The following is a 12,751-nucleotide window of genomic DNA, read 5'->3' on the forward strand; positions in this document are numbered from 1 at the left end:
AAAGAAAGCACATGAAAACCTCAAGACTTTCAAATTCATTCTTAAGTTTGTAAGGTTTTGTTTTGATAGTTTCCAACTGATGTTATTCACTCACCTAAGTTCACGAAATCAAAAGTTTAAGTACGTGAATCTATTTGTTGTAGAACTCAAAACAATAAAGTCAATAAGTCAGTTGTATTATTAAACCTAAATATATGTGTTCGCAAACCTAAATAGGTGAGTTCACGAACCTATTGTAGAGAATTTTTTATGAGGACTTTTTGATATTTGAATTTGGGAACTATTTGAGGGAAAAAACTAATTCTGCTGTTTTTGGTAAATTTGGGGTGTGTTAATGACAAACGAATTCAAACCCTAAACAAATGCACTGCACGGGAGTAATTTTGAGTTCAAGAGATCAATCTGTAAGACTCTGGCCTAAACCAACAAATGGTCGTTCCAGATTCAATTCGGTCACAAGGTGAAGTAGAAGGGTTGATCTTAGGAGGGAAGCGGAGTAGGTGTTTGAGATAAGAATGTTGAATTATGATTATGAAGGTGTGGCTGTTTATGACTTGTATCAGAAAAATGGTTTCTGGCTACTTGTGTTGATAACACTTGTGTCCCTGTTCTCTATCGAAATAGATTGAAAACCTATTTATACAAGTCATTGAGCGCACCCTGATCTCATAGGAAGTGGAGGAAGTTAAGTAATGGATAAGTGAGTTTGTGCGGAAGGTGGTGATCATCGTGTTTCCATTATGAGGGAAGATTAATCACACGTTCACCCACTATCTCATTGCTATTAATCATCCGTTCTTTCCTGACACTTTCTCGTAATGGGCGCATTGCACGACGTATGTTGTAAACCGCCAGAGCAATACCCCAGTGAGCATCCCCAAGATTGTGACATGTTTGATGTCTCGAGTAAGTGGGTTGAGTCGTGGGACTCGTTACTGAAAACAGCACACAATGCTTTTGGTCAAATAATAAATTATTTGTGAAACCAATATTTATAAAGCATTGCTTATAATCAATGTATGTAAAGCATCGCTTTCGAATAAGCACCTGAAAATAATCGATGTGTTAGAAGCGTCGCTGTTTTTGAGCTCGATTGAATCAGTCGCGGATTGAGCATTTTAAAAGTAGCACGATCGGCCATCTTTGGGTGATCGTTTGAGGACCCTATGGGCGTTCTATGACTTGGTCGATCACTCCCTGTGGAGGAAGAGTGGCCAGCGATCACAATGCTTCTTTGTTAGTTTTCTGAAGATAAATCTACACCGTTTGACTAGGCTGGCGAAGTTGGACGGTTGTGATTGATTTGCGGCAGTTGTATATTGTCGTTGATGTAATTTAGGGTTTAAGGGCCATGTGGTCCTCCCTATTTTGGCTAGTCGAATCAAAGCACTGGGCGTTGATTCGAACAGCACGATTGGACATGTGTGAAGATGAGCCGCTAGTGAGTGTGTTGACATCACCTGGGTCATCTAAGATCGGATCTAAGCCACTTGATTCAGCTGGCGAAGATGAGTGGTCACGATCGATTTGCGATAGTAGCATACTTCCGCAAACATGAATTAGGGTTTAGAACAGCCGCGACTACTCTAGTTTAATCGTCGATTTGATGCGTTATTGAATTCTCACAGGCAAGTCGATCGGATGGTAATGAAGTTGGATCGGCGGTGAACTCATGTTTGCCTTCTTGATCGTCTGAAACGCAATCTAAGCCGTCGAACTAGGATGTCTAAGTTGGACGGACACGACTGATTTGCACAGTTGTATACTGCTGCGACCCAATTAGGGTCTTTAGAATAGCGTGTTTGCTCTAGTTTGGATAAACGTTTTGGCATTCTCTGGACCTGTTGTGGGAAGGTAGATCTACCAAGGGAGGAGTTGGGCTGCCACTGAACACGCCAATACTCCTTTAATCATTTGTAGGAAAATCTAAGCCGTCCAGCTAGGCTGGAAAAGTTGGACGGTCGTTATGTTTCTGAGACCGTTTTGGCCGGTCTAGCTTGTTTGAGATCTTTCTTTCAACAACGCGATCACCCATGTTTGGTTCAATCATTCAAAGAGCCGCGGATGTACTAAGTAAGATTCGATCGGCTAGGGCACTAGTGGGCCCGCCGGTGGTTACTACGATGATTGCCTAGTTCCACAAAAAGCGGTCTAGGTTCGCTGAATCGTACAACCAAATCATGTGGTCGTGATCACTTTTGAGACTGATATTGATAGTCTAGATCTTCCTTAAGGAATTTAAACATGTTTGACCGAGATATCTTTTTAAAAGTACGTCGATACAAAAATCTCTTTGTCAGAGGATGATGCAGCGTGTGTGAGTATTTTTATGCAGATCTCAATACCGATGCTTCGGAAGATTCACGCTATTCTGCTGATAGTGAACATTTAATCGTTATGTCATGCCAATATTAAGAGTTCGGCTGAGAACATAACATAGGAAAATATTAGGCGTGCAATGCGTTAGCAAATAATGCCGATAATAGATAAAATACACAAAATATGTGGGATTGCTATTACACGCACCATTATGGGTGAATTCCATACATATATTGAATTGCTCAATGAGCGAAGAGTTTTTTTTTTCACTCATCACTTTTAAATGGCTTTATCCCCTTGTAGGGAGACAGCGCATTAAATACAGGGTTTTACAATTTTAGCCCTGAACTAAAAACCACCATCAACATTAAGTCCCATGCTTAGCACGTAATGATAATGCCATTGCGGGGTAAGCATTAGATGGTGTCGTACAAAAGGTAAAAAGACGGAATAGAGGAGACTTACTCGAAGGAGCTTGATCGACCGCCATCGACCAGTCCATGCAGCGGTATCGGAGAGACTATGGAGTGTCGTCGGGCTCGGTTGCGTTGGCGTGGCCATGAAGAGTTGGTGGGCCCAACTTCAATTTCTTGAGTTCGAGTCAAAGGAGGAGTCCTTCTCCCATCTGGATTCCGCAAACGCAATCATATAAAAGGGGGTCGACCCCTTTTTTGTTTTTAATTTGTTTGTTCGAATCTCCCTTGTGGCAGCCGTGCTCTCATCGCCATCGTCAGCCATTGGAATGTCCGCGACCAGTAAGGTACGTGCTTCCTTCTCTTCTTCGTTTTTCTTTTCTTTTTGGTAGATATAAAACCTAGCTTTAGGTGCATCTTTCTTGAACTTGAAAATCATCTCATCATGAATGAAACTTCATAGAATCAATAGAAGAGTAGTTAACATTTCTAGAATCACTGGTAAAACGAACAAAGAACCCTATGTAGATGCCGCCCGTTCGCTCCCTTCCTCCTTAAATTTTTTGCATGCAAAACCTAGCCTTAGGCTGTGGCCGAGGGTATAACACCCGTGGAAATTTTTTATTTTTTTTGAGTGGGTGAAGACCCTATTGGGCCTAGTTGTGTGCGTCTGTTCCACGGCCAAGAGGATGATCGAGCACTGACGGCCAAGAGGACGATCGAGCATGTGACGGCGAAGGGGATGATTGAACGTGTGACAACCCTACTGTGGACGTTTATCCCACGACTAATTTTTTTTAACCCTCCTTGCTAGTTTGTTATCTATACACTTATTCATCCATGAGCTACGACTATTAACGACCATGTTGAATTTTGATAACAAATTGTGTGCATGATTCCCCTTTTAGCTTGAAGTAGTGACTCTTTTCCATTGTGCTTCATTGTAGTTATTTGAAAGTGAACTAAGAAGCTCTTGTTAAGATGTCACCTGGAAATGCTTCTACCTCCGATCCAGGATGTGCTAGCAATGCCAAAGATATTCCTAATATAGATGATGAGCTCTTCATCGTTCCTTACCCGAACATTAGGACTCATCCTGGTCATAAGATAACCCTCCTCACAGGTTCAGAGAATGAAGAGGCTACTCAATCAGTTTCTCCGACACATGTGATGAGGTTCTGTCTCCAAAAGAAAGAGTATCCGGCTTCTCCTATTGATTTCAAAATTTGTCACACTCCGCTGCGCTCTTATGAAGGATGGATGAGGCATATGCTGAGCAATGAACGCATCAAGAATAACTTGACTAAAGTGCGAGTTGTTGAAGCTTTCATTGCTTCTGCAACACTTCATATTAGGAAAGATACTGCGGGTTTAATCACTTCATTTCTCGATGGTGTACTTCCACGCACACGGCCATATGCAGATGGGGGGAGATGACCATATCTTTAGAAAGCATAGCCACTTTGTTGAGCCTTCCAGTTACGGGAAATCTTCAATTTATGTTGTCCGCTGAAGAAGAGGTGATGTTCGACGCTTTGGTTAAGAAGGTGGAGAGATATAATCAGAAGGAATGTGATGAAAAATGTTTTTATACTTGGTGGGTGTCTGAATGGTTTCCTACGCAACCGAAAGCGGGCTAGGTGTTGGATGATGTACTCAGTGTTGCCGCGTTTTTATCCCTGTGGCTATCTAGGGACGTTTTTATGATGGCTCTAGTACGAAGACCATAAGAGCGAAACTCATCATGTTCGCCATTAAGCTGGCGCAAGGCATAGTCCTTCCTCTAGGTAGCTTGTTCCTTGGGTCTTCGTACTCTCATATGGATTCTCTGGCAGAGGACATGTATGTTTCCAACGGATATATGAAGGTGGAGTCACATATTCACATCGGTTTTCTCCAGGAATTCTTATGGGAACACTTCAAAGGTTATGCTCCTGTCCCTGCGGTTTCGTTTTCCAGTTTATATGGAGGTTCCAGAATACTTCGTTGGCAAAAGAGGCGTCTGAAGCCCGGGTTGGAGCTCATCGATTTTTTCGATAATGTGCACGCCATAGATTTCCCCTGTGGGAACCGGTTCATTCTTCTGTGGTCCATCCAAAAACCTTTGTCATTGTTCCTAATACGGTGTTGCACACTGGAGAGAAAATGAGTCTTGGAGAGATCATATTTATGCGAAGCTGCATGCTAGGATATGTTCCGTCCTTATTTAATGAATCCCTTAATGTAGTTCCATATAATATCGACATGGCCGCTCGTCATAGGGGATTTGATCAGGGTATTCCTTTTTGTCGTCCGCCCATGCCTCCAACAGAGCTTTTGCTGCCTTTTTTTGATACTAACCTCTTCGCCGCGAAGAAGAGCCTCCCCTTCTTGATCCCAGGAAGGAAATCAGTGGCCACTAGAAAGTATAATGATTTCTGGAGAGAAGATCTCCTAGATTTTCAAGAGTTTGCTGACGAAGTTGTGGAAGTCCCGCGTGACAGGCCTTCCCCTGACATCTTGAAACAACATAAGTTGTTGAAGCAGCCTTCCTCGAGAAAACGAACCTGAAGTTCTAAGCAGGGTGAGCGCAGTCCCGAGGAGAAATAGGCACGGTAAAAGGACGTGCAGGTGGCGCTCGAACGACTCCGACCGCTCCGATAATATTCAACTCTTCTAATATGCAGGTGCGTACGTTTCATTTCCCAAGTAGTCCGGATTTTGTTTTGAAGCAGTCTTATCGAATATCTTCTTTCTTTGAAATCAGGGTTTTAGAACTGTGAACGCCTTTGCTAGACTTGCCCGCCCGTGGCCATGATATGGATGAGGTTGAAGATGAAGAACACTCAGAATCTGACAGCGATGGAGAAAGCACTTCCAAACGTGGTAGGGAATCCAATTGTACCAGCAAGCTGGAAGATTAACTGGTACTTCCTATGTACATCTTTCTTTCAAAGATGATTCACTCTTTTATGTGAAATAAACATTAACCAATGATTGCAGGAGGAGGCCGCCATAAAGAACAAGGAGGTGGCTGATGATGGAGAGAACGCCTCTGCTCCTTCTGATGAGAACGGAGACGCTGCATCCATGGTTGTAGATGTGGTTGTCCCCAAAGAAACTCTCGGAAACGGTACGGCATTAGTTGTACATTCTCTCGCTGGAGCTATTTTTGACCCTCCAATGGACGCCCCTTACACATACCATGTGCTAGTTGGAGGATTCGGCGTGTCGGCTAAGTATGAGGAGTTGTACACCAAAATATATAAGAAACATGGTCACATTGCCACTTTCAAGAATATTAAGAGTCGCTTTTCATTGGTTAAGCGCGTTGAAGAATCCCTGTCTTCCATTCATGAATGTGCAGTGTGACTGGACGCACCGTTTCTGAGGAGGTAGTCCAAAGCTGGGAATTCCATCGAGACGTGTTTGTAAAGTTTGAGTTTAACGCCTCCTGGTTCTGTGAAGGTGTAGATGGTGGATTTTCGATAAAGGGTAGAATTGTAAAACTATACTCCATATTTGGCAACCGGATGAGTATTGAGACTCATGTCTCTCATTAAAGCATGAAAGATCATGTCATAAATATCTGACTGAGAAGGTTGTCTCTCAGAGCACGTGTAGATGTGTAGTCTCTCAGCTAAGTCCACGTCACATCTCATGAATACTGAGCAATTTCAGTAATTACTCCGGATCTGGCAATCGGATGAGTATCGAGACTCATGTCTCTGTGCATGAAAGCTCATGCCACCTCTGATGGAGAAAGTCTCTCAGAGAAGATGAAGATGTCCAGTCTCTCAGCTGAGGCCACGACACATCTCATACTGTATATAATCAGAAGATTGGGCGGCTCCTAGACAGCATGTCTGCTAGTATAGAACGACAACGTTTTCGAGATGTAACCAGGTTTTCCCCGACTATGCAAGAGGAATATGACACTCCAGCAAGTTCATATTGCTCAACCCTCAAATAATTAATGCTCCTAGACAGGAAGCCCTTCTAGTATATAGCCAACAATTAATTATCTTAAATCGTCTGAATATCCAGCAATATTCTACGAGTCGTCAATTAATCGCATCCATCAATACTCTACGATTCCTCGTTATATTTCGTTACTTCAATATGTGGTTCTTCCCAGCAGAACTCCACAGGTTAGTAATAAATATTCAACGAAACAGGCATCTGAGCATCGAATAAGCCCTGACAAAAATGGTGCAAGTGTAATTAGCAGATAATAAACAGACCAGCATTTTGAATGCACGAACGAGGAACCTATGCAAAATAGGAAGGGAAAATAATAATAATAAAATATTAAACAAAAGCGACGGGGGACTAGGCTCACCAGCCGGCCATTCATGTCGTGACTAGTCCCGCGCCCAATTTTAAATTTTACCATATTTTTACTATTTTCACGATCTCATGAAAATCCTCTTGTTCGAGCAAATTTCCTTTATTTCAAAGAAATTATCTAAATCACATAATTTATCAAAAAATAATAAAATTAGGGAAAGGTGTAGCGGGACCGTCGGCCGGCCAGTCATGCCTTGGCCGTGGCCGGTCCCACACCTCACGTCTCCATTATTTTGTTATTTCTCTCAAATTATGAAAGTTCCTTGATTTTATGAATTTTCCCTAAAATCATGAAAATTACCTAATTTCATGTATTTTTATCTAAATCACATGATTTTATCAAAAAATAATAAAATTAGGGAAAGGTGTCGCGGGACCGCCGGCCGGCCGGTCATGCCTTGGCCGTGGCCGGTCCCACACCTCACGTCCCATTATTTTATTATTCCTTCTCAAATTATGAAAATTCCTTGATTTTATGAATTTTCTCTAAAATTACCTAATTTCATGTATTTTTTTTAAAATCATGGAAAATATTAAAAAAATTATTAAAACTTGTGGGACCGGGCTCTAGCCGGTAGGCCATGCCCTAGCCGGTCCCACATGCCCATTATTTTATTATTATTTGGTGTTTGGTTTCCTGATTTCATGAAAACTCCCTCATTTCAACAAAATATCTTGGTTTTCAACAAATCCCTTTGATTTTATGAAAAATTATCTAAAAATCATCAAAATTACATAAAATTGGGAAGAGTTCCTTGGGGCCCGCGCCCATTGGCCGGCCGGCTATGCCACGGCCATTGCCGGTCCCACACTCCCATTCCCTATTTTATATTTTAATTTATGTCTCTCATCTCATGGAAGTTCCCTAATTTCGCAAAACTCTCCAGTTTCATGGAATTTCCCTTAAATCAGAGAAAAATACATAAAATCACATAAAATTAGGAAAAGCATGAGGGACCGCGTGTCAGCCGGCCGGCCATGCCCTAGACGTGGCCGGTCCCACACCTTGTGACTCCTTGTTTATTTATTATTTTCATCATCTCATGTATTTTTGCCGGTTTCAGCAAAACCATGGATTTTGCATATTTTTTCCAAATGTTGCTCAAACGTGCATCAGAAAATATCAAAATTCTCAGGACTGAAGCACGAACACTATGGTGACATGGGAACATCCCCTTGACCGACCAAGGGTGACCCTGAGGCTTGCAAACACCTGGTCTCGCATGTTTTAATGATTTTAACCTAATTAGCTCAGTTGCTCATATTAGGTTCGAACTCTTTCCAAACAATTGGAAGTTCGCTCGAACGACCATCTACTGGTCCCACGACCATCAAGAGCCGGTCTCATGACCTGTTGGTCGGCCCCTCATACTTTCTACATCAGGTTTTATGATTTGTTTCTCACACGAGCATTATTTCAGTAAATGATTAAACCAGTATTTAATCATTCTTTCACCAACTGGTCCTCAAGAGACTTTGGTATTTTTGCTCATTCGAGCATTTGGGCGTTATATGGTGAACCCGTCATCCCATGTAGCCGGTTCTATGTGATTTGTAGTAAATCATCATCTCGGTAAAATTAGGGTTTTGAATCCAGAACTCTGCAGAAACGTGATTCTGAGCAGATTCGAACACTCTGATAATTTTATGTTGATTCCATGATTAACATTCGTATTTATATTGCTCGAATCAGCAGTCAGTAACTTAAATTAATATTTTATTTGGTCCATCTACCAACAATTCATCAAAAGAACAATATTTGCTCGAACTAGCAATATTCGCTCGAACCGGCAATATTTATTCAATTAGCAATATTCGCTCAGACTAGCAATATTTTCTCAAATCAAATAATATTGGTTCAACTACCAATATTCAACAATTTAGCAACACAGTTTTGCTCGTCTTAGGTTATAATGATACCTCGTCTCAGCAGACACATTAAATTCATGAGTTTCGAAACATTTGCTAATCATGTTGAATTCAGCACTACATGGACTCATCGTCCCATAAAGTCAGCAACTAACTCCACAATCACGAGATTTAAATCGTGTCACATGGGGGGTATTAACTAGGGTTTTGGTCTGGCGGTCTACGGCACGTGTGTTCACCCACTACGAGAATGTGAGCAAGTCGTGCAATCAGTTGGAGGAGTCAGCAAAGTAGTGGGTGGAAAGTTAACCAAGTCTCTGCACGATGAGTAATTGGTTTTAACACGATTTCCCCATTTCCCACTCTCTGATTCCAGCAACTGTCACACTTCATGGGATCATGCTGTTTTCAACTCCGGCATTATAAAATGTCTCTAAATCCCGATTGAAGAAAAGAGGGTTTTCGAACAATCGAACAACATTCGCCAAAACAAGCAATTTCTCATCAAAGTTCATACAGACAATCGTTCGTCTACACGAACTCACAAAAATTACTCTCAATTGAGCAAAATTCAATCATTCAGAGCATTTTCACGCTGAATTCACAACACACCTACAATCTCATATCACCATTGATCTCACGCATTTCTCAGCTTCCCTCCTACAGATCAACCCATCCTCTCTTGTGACCGAATTGACTCTGGAACGGCCATTGTTCTTGGTTTAGGCCGGGGTTTTACAGATTGATCTCTCGTACTTAAATCACTCCCTTCTTGCAGTGCATATGTGTGAGGTTCAACATTTCTCTTGGTTCAAGGAGTCTCCACACGGTCTACTCTTCAATTCCGTAAAAACCAGCAAATCGTTTTTCCCCACTCACAGAAGGATTTTCTAAAGTCCAAGAGTTGCAAGGAGAAATGGATGATGTTCCCTCCATGGACTTTATTACTCAGCAAGAAGCAGAAATCGATAAATTGTCCCAAGAGTTGAAGTTGAAGCAGACTTCTCTCCAAAACATGAAAGATGCCCTTGCCAAGAAGGATGAGTTGTTGTTGGACGATTTCCCTTGAATTATTTATGCTTTCTCTTTTATTTCTTAGGTGTATTTGAGTGACGTGAGGAATTCCTTTCATGGTTTTATTTTTTCTGGTTTTTGAATTAGCCAGTGATTGCTTTTATGAAGATATTTGAATTTTCTTTTGGGATGATTCATGAGTAGTTTTCTGAAAGGAATTATGCTTGGGTCGACTATTCAGACTGAAATTCTGATTTAAGTAATGTAACTTAAAGAGATTGTGAATGTTGCATGAAAATTGCAAACATTACACGAAAAGGGAAATATAACGTGGATATTGAAAATGGTATTAACTTCATTCTGAAAGTGGGACGTGTGCTAGTCCCCAACAAATTTCCAAGAGGTATCTCGCACACAAATAATCGTTTAACGAGACTTACTTGTTGACAAGGTTCCAACGAACGAAATTGGGATCTCCCATACAATTGCTTAAAGTCCAGGTTGCGACCTAAGTTATTGTAACATGCCTCTGCTGACGACCTATGCTAATGAAAAGTCCCCAGCTAATTCAATCTCTCATGTGAAACTACGCACCTTGGGTTTTGGAGAGAGGACAGATTCCAAGCTCATAGGCGCAACTCCCCTGAATTAATTTTCTCCCAGACGATGCGTTTCAGGCTGTTGCATTCATTGGTGGGGTGATGGATGAATCTGTGGTAATGGCAATATCTTGGATCAGTCATCTCTTGATCAGTTGGTGGACGCCATGCATGAGGTAATTGAACTACTGCATCTTGCACCAAACTCCTATCAGCTCCAGAACCTTCCTCATAGGAAATGGGAAATGCGGGTACCCCGGGTCTAGCTTTTCTTGTGTTTGCAGTCATTGTCGTGAAAACTCTTGCGGGCTTTGATACGAGGCTCGTTTCGAGAGCGTAGTTGAGGCGTGAGTATGTGTCGACATAGACGCAGATTGCTTAGCTTGGCGATTTTGCTGAAGTGCAACTTCTCTCGAGGGCCCTGCATCGATGACCACAGCTCTGCGACGTGGTTGAACCGGGTGTCATTCATTAGTGAAGCTCTTGTCTCCATGTGGGTCTTGGAAAATTTCCCATTCCTCAAGCGCTTGTCTTCCGCAAGGGTCTTGAGATATAGACTCTCCAACAGAATTTCGTAAGACTGTTCCCTGCCCTTATTCTGCGGATATTGTGATACTCCTGATGAGTTCTATTCCTTGTGAAACTGCTTCGGCTCTTTGTCACCAACTGGATTTTGTTGATCATTTCCTTTCGGTTCATGTTCGATGCGATTACGTATTCCGTCTGCATCACTGTTGGTGGAAACACGAACTTCATATAAAGATCTGGCGTCATCTTTATCGTTGATGGTATTCTCCGGGCGAACGCTTGCCGACTCCTTCCACAACCAGTTTACTATACTCCTTAAAAGACAGAGCGTCTCATCTTTCCGTCTTGCGATTTGAGCCTGGTTTGCGAGGAAATCTTCTAATATCCTAGTCATGCCTTCCATGGTGATTGTGCTTCGGTCGTTTACGGCTTTCGGAGAATTTGGCTGGCGGAGATACATCACAGAGTGGAAGTTGGAATTGGTGATTGAAATGAAATCGGGTTAACGAATGTGTTTATACCTAAGATCCGCCCTCTTGAATTCGATAAAATTGAAATAAAATCTAAAATTGATCTTGCAACCGAGAGATTAATCTCCCACTATGGTCGCCAATTATTTGAGGGCAAAAACCGATTCTGTTGTTTTTGGTAAATTTGGGGTGTGTTAATGAGAAACGAATTCAAACCCTAAACAAATGCACTGCACGGGAGTACTTTTGAGTTCGAGAGATCAATCTGTAAGACTCTGTCCTAAACCAAGAAATGGTCGTTCCAGATTCAATTCGGTCACAAGGTGAAGGAGAAGGGTCGATCTTAGGGAGGGAAGTGGAGAAGGTGTTTGAGATCAGAATGCTGAATTATGAAGGTGTGGTTGTTTATGACTTGTATCAGAAAAATGGTTTCTGGCTACTTGTGTTGATAACACTTGTGTCCCTGTTCTCTGTCGAAATATATTGAAAACCTATTTATACAAGTCATTGAGGACACCCTGATCACATAGGGAGTGGAGGAAGTTAAGTAATGGAGAAGTGGGTTTATGCGGAAGGTGGTGATCATCGTGTTTCCGTTATGAGGGAAGATTAATCACATGTTCACCCACTATCTCATTGTTGTTAATCGTCCGTTCTTTCCTGACACTTTCTCGTAATGGGAGCGTTGCATGCCATACGCTGTAAACCACCAGAACAATACCCCAGTGAGCACCCCCAGTTTGTGACATGTTTGATGTCTCGAGTAAGTGGGTTGCGTCATGCGACTCGTTGCTGAAAGCAGCACACAGTGCTTTTTGGTCAAATAATAAATTATTTGTGAAACCAATATTTATAAAGCATTTCTTATAGTAGATGTGAGTAAAGCATCGCTTTCGAATAAGTAGATGAAAATAATCGATGTGTTTAGAAGCATCGTTGTTTTTGAGCTCGATTGAATTAATCACGGATTGAGCGTCTTAAAAGTAGCACGACCGACCATCTTTGGGTGATCGTTTGAGGACCCTATGGGCGTGCTATGACTTGGTCGATCACACCATGTGGAGGAAGAGTGGCCAGCGATCACATTGCTGCTTTGTTAGTTTTCTGAAGATAAATCTACACCGTCCGACTAGGCTGGCGAAGTTGGACGGTCGTGATTGATTTGCGGCAGTTGTATATTGTCGTTGATGTAATTTAGGGTTTAAGGGTC

This window comes from Papaver somniferum, chromosome 3 (genome assembly GCF_003573695.1).
Source record: "Papaver somniferum cultivar HN1 chromosome 3, ASM357369v1, whole genome shotgun sequence".
NCBI lineage: Eukaryota > Viridiplantae > Streptophyta > Magnoliopsida > Ranunculales > Papaveraceae > Papaver > Papaver somniferum.